Consider the following 16,635-nt stretch of genomic DNA (forward strand, 5'->3'; position numbering starts at 1 on the left):
AGTTGTCACCCAAGTGTCAATATATTGCTTCCTGTTCCCAAGATGGAGCAGCCCTCGCCATGACAGTCAGGAAGAAAACTCCTCAGTTTTCTTGCTGTCCTACTGGAATGAAGGTCCCCCAGTGACTAGGAGCACCAACCACAGCTTTGAATTTAGGGAGAACTTCCTGTGTCTCCTGGCAGAATCATCCTCCCTCTGGGAGCTGGACTCCTCCAGACTCACAGACTGAGGGATGTAAGGGATCAAAACGCAAATGACCCAAGTGAGTCCTGGAATTCACAGTGACCAGAGCAACCCCTACTTCATCCCGTGGTTTCTAAGCCCACGTATTCTGTCTACAGAGGATACAGCACCACATGGTGACCATTGGTTTGAGATGCTGCAACCGGAAGTAGAGAGGTTGTCCTCTCCACTCAGCTGCACTTCCAAGAGGCCATCCCACTGTCAGGTTTGCAGCTTCTGAATGGTTCTGCGTGTGGTAGGAGGTCCAAGGTGCACCTATTTTTCCTTTAGTTTGGAGGGAATGTCCTAGCACGTCCCAGATCACTGGACCCCTAAAAACTTCCTTGATGTCAGATTTCTGAATTCCTATTGGGTTATTTCTGACCCTCTGGAGAACGTATATCCTACCAAGGTGTCTGGGGCACTTGAACTTCTCACTTATTAAGTCCCATTACCATGATGCCCTCCATATAGTAACCAGTGTAACGCGTGTGCAACATCCAGACATCCAGATCCTTTTGCACCAGAGCCCGAGAATTAACATAGCCCTGGGCCAAGACTGTGAATGCTGACTGTGGTCTGTCCCCTGGGAATGCAAACTGCTTCAGATCTTCCTTCTCAAGGGCTGTTGAAAAGAAATGCATTTGCCAGATCAGTAGCTGCATATCATAGATCAGAAGCTGTGTAATTTTGTCTATTAAAGATACTACGTTAAAAAAAAAGATACTACATGAAGCACAGCAGCCACAGTTGGAGCTGCTGCCTGCTTCAACTGGTAGAAGTCCATGGTCATCTGCCATGATCCATAGGGTTTCATGGGGGTCAGACAACATGAATAGGATGAGGACCACCACCCCTGCATCCGAGAAATCTCTGGGGCACTGATCTCCGCCCTTATTTCCAGTGTGCAGTATTGTTTTTGATTTACTACCTTGATCCAGTGGGGGGTGGGTCGGTCAGAACTTCACTTGACCTTTTCTACCATAATCACTCTTTCCTACTATAATAGCACTTATTCTGTAGGCCAAGGAATGAAGGTGAGGACTTTCCAGGTTCTAAGTCTGTTCACTGTGATGACGCATTCTTGAACCTGAAAAAATGACCTCCCTTTGGGTCCATGAACCTAGCAGAGTCACTGTGAGATGACCCTGGGCCAGAAGTCCATTTATTGCCTGACCCCCTAGATATGCCTCTAACAGGGGGCCATGGTAGCACTGTGTACCACTGTCAACTCAGACTTCGTTTCCAACCATTGAAAGATCTGGATATTCCCTTTTCCTGGGGTACAGTTGCCCACGTTAATGGACTATCTTCTAACAAGGGGAACTGGGCCACTTCCGAAGGTGCCTGAGGGTTCAGAGGAATCCTCCAGGGCTCCTTGATCACCATCATATGAACGTCCCATTCCTCAGTCTCAGGTTCCACCCTGTCCCATCAGGGCCCTGACTTTGACATGGGAGACTCCCTGAGGCTGAGACTTCAAACTTCCCCAAAGTCCTGCATCTCTGTTTTTTGTGGGTTTTTTTTTTTTTGTGGTACGCGGTCCTCTCACTGTTGTGACCTCTCCCGCCTGGAGCACAGGCTCCGGACGCGCAGGCTCAGCAGCCATGGCGGGCCCAGCCGCTCCGCAGCATGTGGGATCCTCCCGGACTGGGGCACGAACCCGTGTCCCCTGCATCGGCAGGCGGACTCTCAACCACTGCACCGCCAGGGAAGCCCAGTCCTGCATCTCTTATTAGTAGACGCTGAACCTGGCTTTCAGCCTGACCAGTCTTTCCACTACAGGAGATAAGGCCCTTCCTACCAGAGGTCCTGACTGTCACACTTTGCTCTGAATTAAACTACTCGGGCCTCTCATTTTCCTTCTTTGATGCACCATTGTCTCTCAAATACAGCCTCTCAATTCCACAGTCTTTATCATTACTATCTCTGTTTTACAGTTCCAATGCTAGAAATATTGCAAAAGCCAGTGCATCCCCTTCCAGCTATTCGCTGTCACAGAAATTGTTTACCACGTGCCAGGAATTACCAATTCTCCTTCTACCACTGATGTTGGGGTCCTCATGGCCATCAGGTCACCCAACTCCAAAATCCCAGCCTTAGAGTCTGCTTCTCCTGGCACCAGCTCTCTTAGGTCAGGTCCCTAGAACAATGGTTCTCAACGTGTGGTCCCTGGACCAGCAGCATCTGCATCACCTGGAAACTCGTTAGAAATGCAAATTCTTGGACCCTCCGCTAGATCAACTGAAACAGAAACTCTGAGGGTGAACGATCTGTGCTTTAACAAGGCCTGAAGGTGGTTTGGATGTTGCTAGATGTTGAGAACCATTGCCTTGGAAGCAGAGTCTGGGATAAGATTTTGTGCAGGTGATTTCTCGAAGACGTGCTCTCAGGAGAAGGTATAAGGAAGTGAGGAAGCATAATAAGGCAGAGGAAGAAGCAAGGCTGAGGTGTGGGTTCAGCTGAAAAGTTCTGCCTCAGCCTGATCCCACGGGGAGCTCTGGAGCATAAATGGGACCACGGAGTTGTCCACCCTCATGGCAATGAGGCCAGCTGTGTACAACTGTATTGTTAGCCATTGGCTAAGGAACCCCCTACCAAGTGTGGTGGAGGACAATTTCCAGGCATCTTCAAGTAAGTCTGCTCCAGATGGCTGTGGGCAATTCTCTGGAGAAGGAAAAGCTGTGAGCTGTTAGCCACCAACGCTTACAGTCCCCAACGCGTGAGTACAAGGCATGGTGGAAAGCATCTCACTGTGGCACCAACAGCATCTCCTACAAAGGACCTGGAGCTGGTTAATTTTCTTCGTAGCATAAAAACACAGTGAGGCAGTGTGCAGTGGTAGAAAATGCACTGGGCAAAAAGTGAAACCAGTGGGATTTAAGCCCTAGCACCAAACTGCAGCCAGGTGCCCTTACATTTAGCCTCATTTGTAATAGGGGCTAATACTACTCTCCCACGGTTGGGAATGTCAGAGTAGGTAACTTATGTGCAAATGCATTGTAAACTCTAAGGCATAAAGGAATATTATATATTTAATGCTTTCTGTTGAGTAGAAAAGAATTACATCATTTAGCTTTGATGATAAGGATTTATTATAAAGGCACAACTGCTGGACCGCAAGGTTGAGTGTTTTCATCCTAACTAGATATTGCCAAATTACTCTCTAAAATGATTATATCAATTTCCACTCCCACCAGCAGCAGCATATGAGAATTCCCATTTCCTTACAACCTGGCCAGCCCTCTCTCACTTATTTTAGCCAGTCTAATGGCAAAGAGGAGGCCTGTACTTAGGGAGACCCAAGTTCAAGTACATTCTTCCCAGAATTCTTGTCAGAGATAAAATTGGAGATAAGCCAGATACACCTCATTAAGGGAATGAATAAATAAATTGTGATGTATTCATACAGTGGATTGCTGTCTAACAGTTACAATGGATGAACTAATATATAATATATATGCATACACACATATATATGACAATGTTGAGTGAAAAACATAAGCTGTACAATATTACGTAGCAAACTATGCCATTTACATATATTTTCAAAAACACATAAAACAATACCATGGATTGTTTATGGATGCACACATTTGTAATAAAAATATAAAAAATATGCACTGGGGCTTCGCTGGTGGCGCAGTGGTTGAGAATCTGCCTGCCAATGCAGGGGACACGGGCTCGAGCCCTGGTCTGGGAGGATCCCACATGCTGCGGAGCAACTGGGCCCGTAAGCCACAACTACTGAGCCTGCGCGTCTGGAGCCTGTGCTCCACAACAAGAGAGGCCGCGACAGTGAGAGGCCCGCGCACCGCGATGAAGAGTGGCCCCCGCTTGCCACAACTAGAGAAAAGCCCTCGCACAGAAACGAAGACCCAACACAGCCAAAAATAAATAAATAAATAAATTTATTTATTTATTTTAAAAATAGATATATATATATATATGCACTGAATACACGCCAAAATCATGTTAGTCATTACTTAGGGGAAGGAAGGGAGGTGGCCAGGTGGGAGAGGGTGGGGGGATTACAGGAGACTTTAATCTTATCTCTCAATTTGTATTCCTTAATAAAATAGAGAACGATCATTAAAAAAATGAAAAAATGCTTAGCGTTTTGTTAATCTGGCCTAGCAGATACATTGGTTCTTGCATCCTTGCTACTGTATTTTTCATTTTAATTATTGTTTTAATGGCTGAGGGGAGATTTCTTCAGAGGGGACCAAGGGTGTGGTGACCACCTCACTTCATTTTGCAATGTTGTGCTGGATGCTGGTGGACACACAAGTGAAAAATGAAAGTCATGAACCTGGCCCTCGTGGAGTGCATGGCCTGGTGGGGAAAGCACACTAAAACTGTGCTAAGTGCAAGGATGGGAAATGATAGGGTGCAGAGATAAAGTAAACTAGGGAGGTTACATTTAAATTGGGCCATTAGAAAGGGTATCTCTGAAAGACTGGTCTTAAATTGAGGCCTGGGAGGTTAGCAGGAAGTAGCCAGTGGGGACTGGGGTAGGGGTGGACTGCATTGGGGGTCTTGGGAATGATACGGGAGAAGCTTCCAGGCAGGTCCGAGATGACTTCCTTGAAGGGAAGGAAAACGAGGAGCTCACTGGGGGTGTGGGGGTGCAGGGCAGAGCCTCACAGAAGGATGTTACCGGCAAGAGATGAGGCAGAAGCATTGGCAGGGCAAGTGCAGGCTGGAGGATATTTGGGGGTTTTGTTTTAATTTTATGAGTAATGGAGTATCTTCACAAGTCGGATTTTTTTTCATCTTATGAGTAACAAAGTATCCTTGCAATTTGTTTTTTTAATTTTTTCATTATAAAAATTTTCAAACAGGGACTTCCCTGGTGACTCAGTGGTTAAGAATCTGCCTGCCAGTGCAGGGGACATGGGTTCGATCCCCGGTCCGGGAAGATCCCACATGCTGCGGAGCAACTAAGCCTGTGCGCCACAACTACTGAGCCTGCGCTCTAGAGCCCGTGAGCCACAACTACTGAGCCTGCATGCCTAGAACCCGTGCTCCGCAACAAGAGAAGCCACCGCAATGAGAAGCCCGCACGCTGCAACGAAGAGTAGCCCCCGCTTGCCGCAGCTAGAGAAAGCCCGCACACAGCAATGAAGACCTAATGCAGCCAAAAATAAAATTAATTAATTAATTAATTAAAAAAAATAATGTTCAAACACACAAAAGTAGACGAGCATAATGAAACCCTGAGTACTCAGCTTCAACACGACCAACCTCACCTCCCTGATCCACAGGGTAGTATTTTGGAGAGAATCCAATACATCACATCATTTCACATAGAAATATTACAGTATGTACCTCTAAAAGAGAAGGACTTTCTTTTGGGAAAAATAACCAAAATACAATATCATACCTAAAAACTGAATAATAATTTCTGAATCATATCAAAGCTTTGAAGGGTTTTAAGCAGGAGAATCACATTATGTGATTTACTTCTAATAACCATCATGGGTGCCCTGTGCAGGTCAGACTTGGGGCTGGAGAAATGGAGGCAGAGCATTAGGAGGCCACGGTAGTGGTCCAGACAGCACTTAGTGGAGGACGGACTGGGGCAGTGGAAGAGGACATGGAGGGAAGTGCAAACGTGGGTCCACTTGGGAGGTGGATGCACAGACTTGGCAATGGATGGAATACGGAGGATGAGACGGGGAGATGCCCAGGATGCCCCTTAGGCTCCGTCCCAAGAATCGGGGAGAGTGGAGGTGCCGCTTACTGAGATGAGGACACTGGGTGAGCAGTGGTGAGGTGTGGGCCGAAGGGGGATGAAGAGTTCGGCTTTACGGATCCTCCCTGCTCCTATGTGTTTGCTCAGGGGGTGATGAAAGAGGTGCCTGCCATAGTCCCTGACCTCCATTGCCCTTCCTCCTCTCCCTCCCCCTCCCCCTCCCCTCCCCCACACTTGCCACATGCCCTAGGAGTAGGAGGCTTTGTGTAAATGCTGTGTGGGCTGAGGCTTTACACCAAGGGAGCACAGGAGCCCTCTGGCTTTCCAGAAGGGCCGTTAACTGTCTGTGGGCAGCTGGGGGCTTCATCCTCATCTGAGGAGCGAGTTCTGCCCTCTCAGCTTCAGGACACCTCCACACCCCGGCCCTGAGCAGTCACCTCTGACACATTTTCATGTCTTGAATGAGAAAGGAGAATGGAGAGCTTTCCAGACATTAAAACAATCGCATTCACAAGATGGCCCCAAACGGGTATAAATACTCGAGAGAATGTAGGAGAGGCATGGCCCATGCCGGGGACACTGCAGGCCATGCTGTGCCTTTGGGTGAATTACGAAACGTCTCCTCTGGGCAGATGGCGGCCCCAGGCATGCGATTCTGAAGGTGGACATTATCTGTGTGAAAATGAAGGAAAGGAGTTTCTTTGGGGTGTGGGGCACCCCCTTGTCCAGCTGTCCTTGGGCAGTGGAAAAAACCAAAGCAACCATTCACAGTAGTGCTAGACTTTGTCCTTGCCCCTAACAGTTTTTAATCAGCTTGGTGTGATGAGGAGCGACTGCAGTAACTATATGACGTTACGTTTTTTCCTGGCTTTATGTGTGGGTGCACCAACAGGAGAGACTCAGGCAGGAATGGGGTGGATTCAGCAGATCAACCTGGAAGAGAACAGTCAGAAAAAGCCTCGGAGAAGCAGCCATATTGGAACTGAGCATTGAGGGAAGGCAGAGGGAGATCACCCAGTTGACATTTTTCCTACTCCTTCCATGGGATAAGACAACACCAAGGTGTCATGAAAGTCAAGGGAAAGGCACAATCCAGAAAGGCCACAGTAATCAGCCACAGCCAAAAAGAACGTTTAGAAAAGTTTTTAAAAGCAGTGAGCCAAAAGCCAGGTTTCAAGGCGTTATGGAAGGGAGATACAGAAAGAAACTAGAGCCTGTTTTGTATGAATTCAGGAAATTCGGCAGGAAAAGGCAATTGAGAAATGGGATGGTAACTGGAAGAGGAGAAAGGGTCAACTGAAACTTTTTCACGTTGGGAATACCTGTTTTTTTTTAAAGGCGTTATGAAAAGATTCAGTGAAAAGAAAAAGAGAGGAACAAGTCAGAGAGGAACAAGTACATAAATGAGGAGGATCCCCTGGGAGTTAGAAAGCGTCTCACCTCAAAGAGGGACACCGGATTTCTAAGCCTGGAAAGATGAGAGGAGGGCTCCAGGGACAGAGGTAGTGGTATGCAATGGTTCTTCAGATGTGTAGCCTTAATGGTTCCAATCAAATATGAAGTGATAATGATTTAAAGCAGCACATCTCAAAACATAATGTACGTACACATCATCTAGGGATCTTGTGAAAATACAAATTCTGATTCAGTAGGTCTGGGGCGAGGTCTGAGAATCTGAATTTCCAACAAGTTCCCAGGTGGTACCTGTGCTGCTGGCCTTCATGTACAAGATCCAACTACTAAGAGTCTTAGGATACGGGAACAGAGAACAACATGGAAAAGAGGAAATTATTAAAAAACCTAATCAAAGGAAACTTCCTTGAGGAGAATGAAGGTCTCCAGAATGAAAGGGTTCCCTAAGCAGGATGAATGAAACAAGACAACCCAGAAGGAAACAAGACATCCTGGTTAATTTCAGAACAAGGACCACAAGAACTTCTCTCCAGAGATAACCAACAGGTTGGCTGCAAAGCTAGCAGAATAAAACTAGTATCATATGTTTCATCAGAAATGCAGGGGCTCCAATATATACAATGTTCTGAGGGAGGATTATTCTGAACCTGGAATGTAATATACCCAGCCCAACTATCACTCCAAGAGGATACTCAGATCAAAAGCACAACTTGCTCAACAAGAACCTATGGATTTGCTTTCTCAGGGCTTCTTCTCATTTCATCTTTCCATGAGTCTACTGGGAAAATGGCAATCCGAAATTCAGTAAAAACAAGGCAGTAAAAGTAATGAAGTCCAGATATACTGATCTGATTTTCTGAATTTATCTAGAGGAAGTCAAGAATTGAAGGAGATACAGGAAAAAAAAAAAAGAGGAACAGTCATTTAGGAATGAGGGAGTAGGTCATGTCATCCAGGAGAGGCAAGGAGAAGCCGATGGCAGAGACTTGAAACAGAGAGGTCGACCCATTCCTCTGTCGATGGATATTTAGGTTGTTTCCATGTCTTGGCTATTGTAAATAGCGCTGCAATGAACATTGGGGTGCACGTATTTTTTCGAATTAGAGTTCTCACTGGATACACGCCCAGGAGTGGGATTGCTGGATCATATGTTAACTCTAGTTTTTTAAGGAACCTCCATACTGTTCTCCATAGTGGCCGTATCAATTTACATTCCCACCAACAGTGCAAGAGGGTTCCCGTTTCTCCACGCCCTCTCCAGCATTTATTATTTATAGACTTTTTTTTTTTTTTTTTTTTTTTTACGGTATGCGGGCCTCTCACTATTGTGGCCTCTCCCGTTGCGGAGCACAGGCTCCGGACGCGCAGGCTCAGCGGCCACGGCTCACGGGCCTAGCCGCTCCGCGGCATGTGGAATTTTCCCGGACTGGGGCACGAACCCGTGTCCCCTGCATCGGCAGGCGGACTCTCAACCACTGCGCCACCAGAGAAGCCCTATTTGTAGACTTTTTGATGATGGTCATTCTGACCAGAGTGAAGTGATCCCTCATTGTAGTTTTGATTTGCTTTTCTCTAATAATTAGCGATGTTGAGCATCTTTTCATATGCCTGTTGGCACATGTTCTCTGGCCCATTCTTTATATTGTATAAATTCCTGCTGGATGCAATTGTTTAGCCAGATACAAGTCAGGGGCAGGAAAGCTAGGAGCATCTCACATCACTGGACTGCTGCCCTCAGATGACTTCAGGCAAGTACGGAAGGGCAGGCTGATACTTGGGCCTGCAAGAAAATGGTAAGGGCAGAACGGACAGTCTCAGAATCCAAAAGTCTAGGACATGTATGGGGCTACCCGCCGTCATTTTCTTTTTGAGCAAGAGTTGGCACATTTTTTCTGTAAAGGGCCAGGTAGCTGATATTAAACATTTGCAGGCCATAAAGTCTCTGAGGCAACTACTCAACTCTGCTACTGTGTTAACTGCAAGTAACCACAGACAATACGTAAGTGAATGGGCGTGGCTGCTCGAATAAAACCTTATTTACAAAAATTGCCGACAGGTGGGATTTGGCCCCCAGGCTGTAGTTTACCAGCCTGCCCTAGAGCAAAGCCTAGTTCTATTACCTGGAGAAGTAACTGCAGGATTGTTCCAAAACTCTAAGAGAACACTGAGGAATGATTTTCATTAAGAATAGTTGATATCATGGGACTTCCCTGGTGGCACAGGTGGTTAAGACTCCAAGCTCCCAATGCATGGGGGCCCTGGTTCGATCCCTGATCAAGGAACTATGTCCGACATGCATGCCGCAACTAAGAGTTTGCATGCCACAACTAAGGAGCTAGGAAGCCCCAGTTAAGGAGCCCTCGAGCTGCAACTAAGGAGCCTGCCAGCCGCAACTAAGACCTGGCGCAACCAAATAAATAAACAACTAATAAAATATTTATTAAAAAAAAGAATAGCTAATATCACTGATTGCTTGTTAGATGCCAGAGCTTCTGTGTATTATCTCATTTAATCTTTACAATATTATAAGGCGGGTACTTTTATCAGTCTTATTTTACCTATGAGGAAATGAAGGCTTAGAAAGGGAGCATCTTCCACTAGTGCTGGTAGAGCTGGAATTTGAACTCAGATCCCTGAGACCCCGTTCCAGCTCTGGCCACTCTTGCCTTTTGCCTTCCAAAAAAATGCCTCCCTCTTATCCCAAGCATGGGTGGACTTTGATCTTAGAACACAAACTGAATCATATTTTATATGCAGCAACTTTTAAGAATTCTGTAATGTAAACGTTTACAAAGAGAAGAGTCCTCTTTAGAAACAAGTAAGCAATTAGTTGTCTGAGTTCCCTTCAGGTGGAGCAGAGATGGCTCTGCTGAGCGTTCCTACTCAGGGGGGCCCTTTCCCAGCCCCACCCGCGGCAACCCTGAGAGCAGCCTGGAATGAGATGCTGGGGAGGAAGAGACGGGTGTGGGAAGTATTTTTGCCCTGAAACCCATAGTTAAAAGACCACTTCAACCCTGACTCTCCTTCTGGTCTCTCTTTCATCTTCCTTTTAGATTGAGTCGTGCCCAGTCCTTTTCCCCTGCTCTCAAGACTCACTCTTTCTGCCTTCTCATCCTCAGCAAATTAAGCAAGTAAGGAGGCCTAACTCCGCCATAGCACAACTTGGGATATTAACTGCACTGTAATGAGAAGTATCCTCGTGCCTAAAATCCACACCGCCTTTCAACTTAGTTAGTTCTGCAAAACCTCACTTAGAAATTAAACGAATGTATGGGATTGTATAAGTTACAGATGTTAGTTGGAGATTGGATTCATTTTCAGGCAGTAGTAATGTTTGCTGTAAATACAAATATCGGAAAACACACACTTGAGGTGTAAATAGCTTAATTTGCAAGGTCAGTAGAAGGAAAGACACCGTAATGAAACTGAAAGGCGGTTCACACTTCATATACATTTTCCCGTTGTTTTGATTTCATTAAACATATATTATCGCTTGGTCTGATTGTGATTATTTTACATGCCCAGAGTAAAACTGGTAAAAATCCCTGCCTTTAAGATGCTTATATTCCAGTGAGGGAGTATGGGCAATAAATACACTAACAAGTAAAATCTAAAAGTGCTAAAGGGAAAGGAAGTCGGAGGAGACATAGGGGGAGTGTGTGTGTGTGTGTGTGTCTGTGTGTCTGTGTGTGTCTGTGTGTCTGTGTGTGTGTGTGTGTTCGTGCGTGCACATATGTATGTATGCAGGGCATTAGGTGCTCGTGGAATGGCCCAGGCAGCAACTGTGCTGACCGGTTAGTGCCTCTGCCTTACCACTGGTGACTGTTTTGAACATCACCCTTCAGGTGGGATTGCTTTTTCAAAGTGATTGGCAGGGAGGCCTCACTGGCCGGGTACCATTTAAACAGAGACACAGTGAAGCTGGAGGGGTGAGCCAGGCGGACATTTGGAGGAATGGCATTTCAGGCCTAGGGATCAACAAGCCCCAGCCCTAAGGCAGGCCCGTGTGTGGCGTGGCTTTGAAACAGCCAGGAGGTGGGTGCTCCTGAAGCAGATGGTGCCCAATTAAAGGCACTCACCCTTTGAGTTGTGAGAGCTCACCTTTGATGGCTCTGAAAGGCAGTCACAGTCTCCTCTTGTACTAAGCAGATGAAATATACCTTGCTCAATTTTGAGTTCATTGCTCTGGGATTTTGAATGAACTTAAATGATTCTAAATCCTTGTCTAATTTAAAGATCAATGTCCCGGCCACCCAGAGGCGGTCTTCTCTGTGGTGCTGTAGACCATATTGTAGACACTTTAAGGACATTCTTGAGTGAAATGTGTGCTGGTTTTACTTCTGAAACAACCACAAAGTACACACTTTGCTCCAACCAACTTCCTCCTTCCTGGACCTTCCAGCAGTGTGTGTTTATAGCACCCTCTCCTGTCTGGCATCAGCACTATGCTTCTCCGCAAGACTGGGCTGCACACCCACCCACCAGCCACCAGCCACCAGCCACCACCCACCACATGCTGAGCCGGGGGCTCAGAGTGGCTGCAAATGGCCTAGACATAATAGATGCCTATGTTTCCTCATGCGTTCACTTCCTTTCCCAGCCTAGCCTACATTTAGCAGTTTTATTGTCTAAAAATGCTGTCTCCTGTGGTCTGTTAGCCTCTATTCTCTCTGGCTTGCATCTGGCTCCTGACCAGCAAGCCGTGTGCATTTCATTTCTGCACCAGTATTGGTGGGTTTCTGCTCCATCTCTCTGTGTCTCTTTTCCTCTTTTTGGTGGGCATGGAAGACGGAACCCCAGTCTGTTTAGGTAAATTCCTAGCCAATCAGATCCTGGGGCTTGGAGTCCAGGAGCTACACCGGTGGTTTGGACCTTAGCACAGAAAAGCCAGAGAAGCAGGCCGCTCTGAGCCCAGCCATGAACATGCACTGTGCTCTTAGGTCCTTTCTCCTAAGGGAGTGGAAGTAAGTTACAGCGGGTAATTGAGGATGGGGGTAGATCTTGCATTAGGGGATTCCTCTGGGGTAAACTGTATCCTCCCCAAGTTCACATGTTGAAGCCCTAACCTTCCCCAAATGTGACAATATTTGGAGATGGGGTCTTTGGAAGGTGATGGGGTCTTTGGGAGGTCATTGGGTTTAGATGGGCTCATAAGGATGGGACACCAAAGGTGGGATTAGTGTCCTTATGAAAAGAAGTGAGACCAGAGCTCTCTCTCTCCCTCCAGCCTCTCCCCCCTACCCCCTCTCTCTCTCCCATGGGAGGACACAGCAAGAAAGTGGCCATCTACAAGCCTTCACCAAGAATCAAATATACCAGCACCTTGATCTTGGACTTCCCAGCCCCCAGTCTGTGGTATGTGGTTATGGCAGCCCGAGCTGACTGAGACAGGGCCCCAGAGCCTCCCTCTTTTCCGATGGAGATTAATAAACCACTTCCATCAACTATACTCCATCCTTTTCTCCAACCCCAAAACAGAACAAAACGAAAAAAGAATGCTATTAATTATTTACTAGAAGCCGTGTTTCAAGGCAATTAGTTGTCTGAGTTCCCTTCAGGTGGAGCAGAGATGGCTCTGCTGAGCGTTCCTACTCAGGGGGGCCCTTTCCCAGCCCCACCCACGGCAACCCTGAGAGCCGCCTGGAATGAGGTGCTGGGGAGGAAGAGACGGGTGTGGGAAGTATTTTTGCCCTGAAACCCATAGTTAAAAGACCACTTCAACCCTGACTCTCCTTCTGGTCTCTCTTTCATCTTCCTTCTAGATTGAGTCGTGCCCAGTCCTTTTCCCTTGTTCTCAAGATTCACTCTTTCTGCCTTCTCATCCTCAGCAAATTAAGCACCGGAGTGGGCTTCCTGGCTGCGGGCGGCACCTGGAGCACCTTGGGAAGCAGGGAACCGGGGATGAGGGGGTGGGGACAGGGAGCGGGCACACGAGTCTGTCTCTCCGGTGTCACTGCCGCCTGCCTGGTCCCCGCTGGTGGAGAATGTGCTCAGCCCTGCAAACGAACAGTCTGTTCTCATTTCTGTTACATTTGAGATGGAAAATAGAAAAAAGTATACAATAATCACATTGAAAAGCGGACCCTGCCTGGCCTCCCCTTTGGTTTCTGTGTGTAAAATGGGGCGGAAGATGGGTCGGAGGCCAAGGGATGATGGGGAGGGAGGCTCTCGGCCTTCTGTGATATTGAACAGCTCCATCTGACCTTCCTGGGGTTTGTCTCCTTGCTCTTGGCTGGCACAGGGTGTAATCCACCTCCCACTCCAAAGTCTCCCTGGCAAAGTTCTGCAGTAATGCTCTCTCACTGGCTCTATGTGTGGGATGGGAGGCTAAGAAAGTGGTCCTGTTTGGGGCTTAGCAAAGGTTCTTCTACAGGAAGGGTGATGTTTTACACACACTTCATCCACTTGGAAAGAGAGAAGGGGCAGAGGAAGCAGAGGGACCCAGGCCTTTCCTTCTCTTTTGAAATGAACTGTGCTCATGTCCATACCCCCCGCCTCAAATTTACAGACTGGAATGGATGGAGAGAGCATCTCCAGGATGAAGAGACTTCTATGTGCCAGCTCTGGGGATGGAGGGGGATGGGATGGAAATGAGGGAGAAGCCCCAGATCCTGTCCCGAGTTTTCCGGGAGAGCTGTACCCACAGACTCACATTTAAAGGGGCTGGATTGCACGAGGGCGGCAGAAGAGGGCCTGGGAAAGCCACGCGGCCCCTCCCGATGTGGCACCCACTGTAACTGCACCGTCTGCAACCTCTAATTACACCGCTGCTGGCAAGAATGAGGTCATGGTGTCTGCAAGTGACTTCCTCAGTAACGAGCCCCTCTCAATATGGCAGTCTCCCTGCTCAGCCTCCTCCTGGGCTGGCGAAACTCTAAGAAGCAAAATCAGATAGTTCCCTTCTCTGTGTGTGTGTGTGTGCGTGTGCGTGTGCGTGTGCAGGCTGAGGCCAGAAACAGCCTAAGATGGATAGAGACAAAGATTTACTGGAAGGGTACCATCCTCGTAGCTCTCTAACAAGCAGGCATGCCTGGAGATGTCCTACACAAAGGGACAACCTCCTCCCTCACCGCAGCCACTGGTTGGTGCCCTGCCCTGGCCTTTGGGGATTAAACCCCCAGAAGAGGGTGTATGGGGTTACACATGGTTGTGCAAACATGTCTCTTTCTACAAAGAGAACAAATGGTGTTCGGAGCCTCCAGTTCAGACTCCTGGCTGCTGAAGTCTGGGACTGGACATGAAGAGGGTAGACGTTTGGGTGGATGTGAGCTCCCGCCCTCGGAGAACAGAGATACAGCCTTTCTGCTGGTCCTTTGCTGGCTGAGGAGAGGTCCCTGGCAAAGCTGGCTCTCAGGCCCCCTCTGTGAGCCAAGAGTGTAATAGCACCGTGGAGACAGCTGTTCTCCGAGGTCTGGGAAGGGCCTGCGCTCTGGGAGGGGGCAGTTAGAGCAGGCAGGGAGTGTGCAAGGCCCCAGCTGGGCATCCCTAAGCAACTGGCAATGGCATGGCCAGTAAGACGAAGGAGGGCTGGCCACACTTGGGCCACCTGCCCCCAAAGCCCTCCCCTTTACCAGTCAGCCAGCCAGAAGGACTTTGGTCTGGGATGGAGCACAGGTTGCCAGGGGAAAAAGCTGCAAAATGATGTTTGAATTAGGTGATGGAAGCGTGTAGGGAAAGTGGGCTGCCTTCGCAGCTGTTTTCAGAAAATGCCCATGGTTCTTTTTCCAAGGCAGGTGAGATGGGAATATAAAAGTAATGAAACGTCTGCAGGGCTGTGGCTGCTCCAGACCAAGCAGAAGGGGTGCCCTCTGGGCTGGAGTGGGCCGCCAGGGAGAGAGAGGAGAAAAGCGCTGTGCCCACAGGTGGAATCTAGTGGCTCTTTGCTCCCAGCAGAAACACCAAAGGGACAGGGAGACTCCACGTGGCTCCGCAGGCACAGTGCCGGGGAGCATGAAATGGAAATGTTTTCGTTTCTTTTAAAATCAGAAGAAATCAATGAACTTTTAGGTTGAAGAAAATTGTTTTAATATGTAATATTAATATATTTGTGCCAACGCAGTCATAAATATTATTTTAAATATATATAGATAGATTTCTCTTTTTTTTAATGGAGGAAGGGATCCATGGAAGCAAAGCTGTCTAGTATCCAGGAATGTTTAACTGGGTCCTGCAAACCCGAGCTGGCCTTCTCCCTCAGCAGGGCTGCTAACTCCTGTGGTCCATAAGCAAGGAAGCCTCCGAGCTTCCTTTTTATAGCTTCCTCGCTAATTTCCCATTCTTCTACGCTTTGCAAGCAGAGCTCAAAAGGAAAAAAAAAAAAAAGAAGAAGAAACAAAGAATGCACATGCCTTGGCACCAACTTTACTTTCTCAGCCGTCTGTAAGTCCCAGGCCTCTCCTTTGTCTTGCTCTCCGCCCTGAGCGGTTCTTTTGAAAGTCTGACCTGGGAAGGGGAAACTGGAATCAACCAGTTGCCTGAACCCCTCTTTCCAGTACCCCCCCCACCCCTATTACTCAACGTCCGGGAAGGGTGTCGGGGTTCCCGACACCCGGGGAGAGAGGTCCGATGAGGCCTTTGAGAGCGCGGTGCGGGGCCGAGGCTGGAAGGGAAGGCTGGCCGAGAGAGCCGAGGGGCTCTGGGCGCATCCCGCCCCGGCCAGGTTCGAGGTTGGCACTGCTGCTCTCCCGCGGATCCCGGAGAGGCTGGGCGCCCGCGGCCGCGCAAACGGTTCGTGTTTCCACGGGGCTCGCTCCCGGGCCTGGCTCAGGGACGCCGCCGCCGTCCGCCCCCCCTCCCCGGGCGCAGGCTGCTCTTCAGTCGCGGCCACGGGGTAGCGCTCGGCCCCCCTCGCCGCGTCTCCGCCTCCGCCTCCGCCGCGCTCGTCCCCGGCTCACGCGGCCCGCGCAGCTCCCGCTCGGCGCAGGCAGGAGTGGCTCTCCGGACGCCGAGCCCGGGAAGCCGAGGGCGGCGGGTTCTGCGAGCCAGTGGCCGAGGCGGCCGGCGGCGCGGCCGAGGCGCTGGGGCGGGCGCGGCGGCCGCTGCTTCTCCTGCCCGGGAGGTCGGCGCGCGCCGGGCGTCCGAGGAGGCGCCGCGCCCCCGGAGCCGGGGCCGCCCGCCAGGCTCTCCGCGCGCCTCGCCGAGAGCTCCGGCCGGGGAGGGGCGGAGGGCAGAGCCGCCCGGCTCCAGCCTCGGGCCAGCAGGAGGCTCCGCGTCCGGGCGCCGGCGGAAAAGCCCGGGTCGCCGAGCCCAGCAGACGTCTCCGCCGCCCCGCAGCCAGAGCGGACATGGGCTCGCGGGGCGGC

Source organism: Hyperoodon ampullatus (assembly GCF_949752795.1).
Source record: "Hyperoodon ampullatus genome assembly, chromosome: 19".
Taxonomy (NCBI): Eukaryota; Metazoa; Chordata; class Mammalia; order Artiodactyla; family Ziphiidae; genus Hyperoodon; species Hyperoodon ampullatus.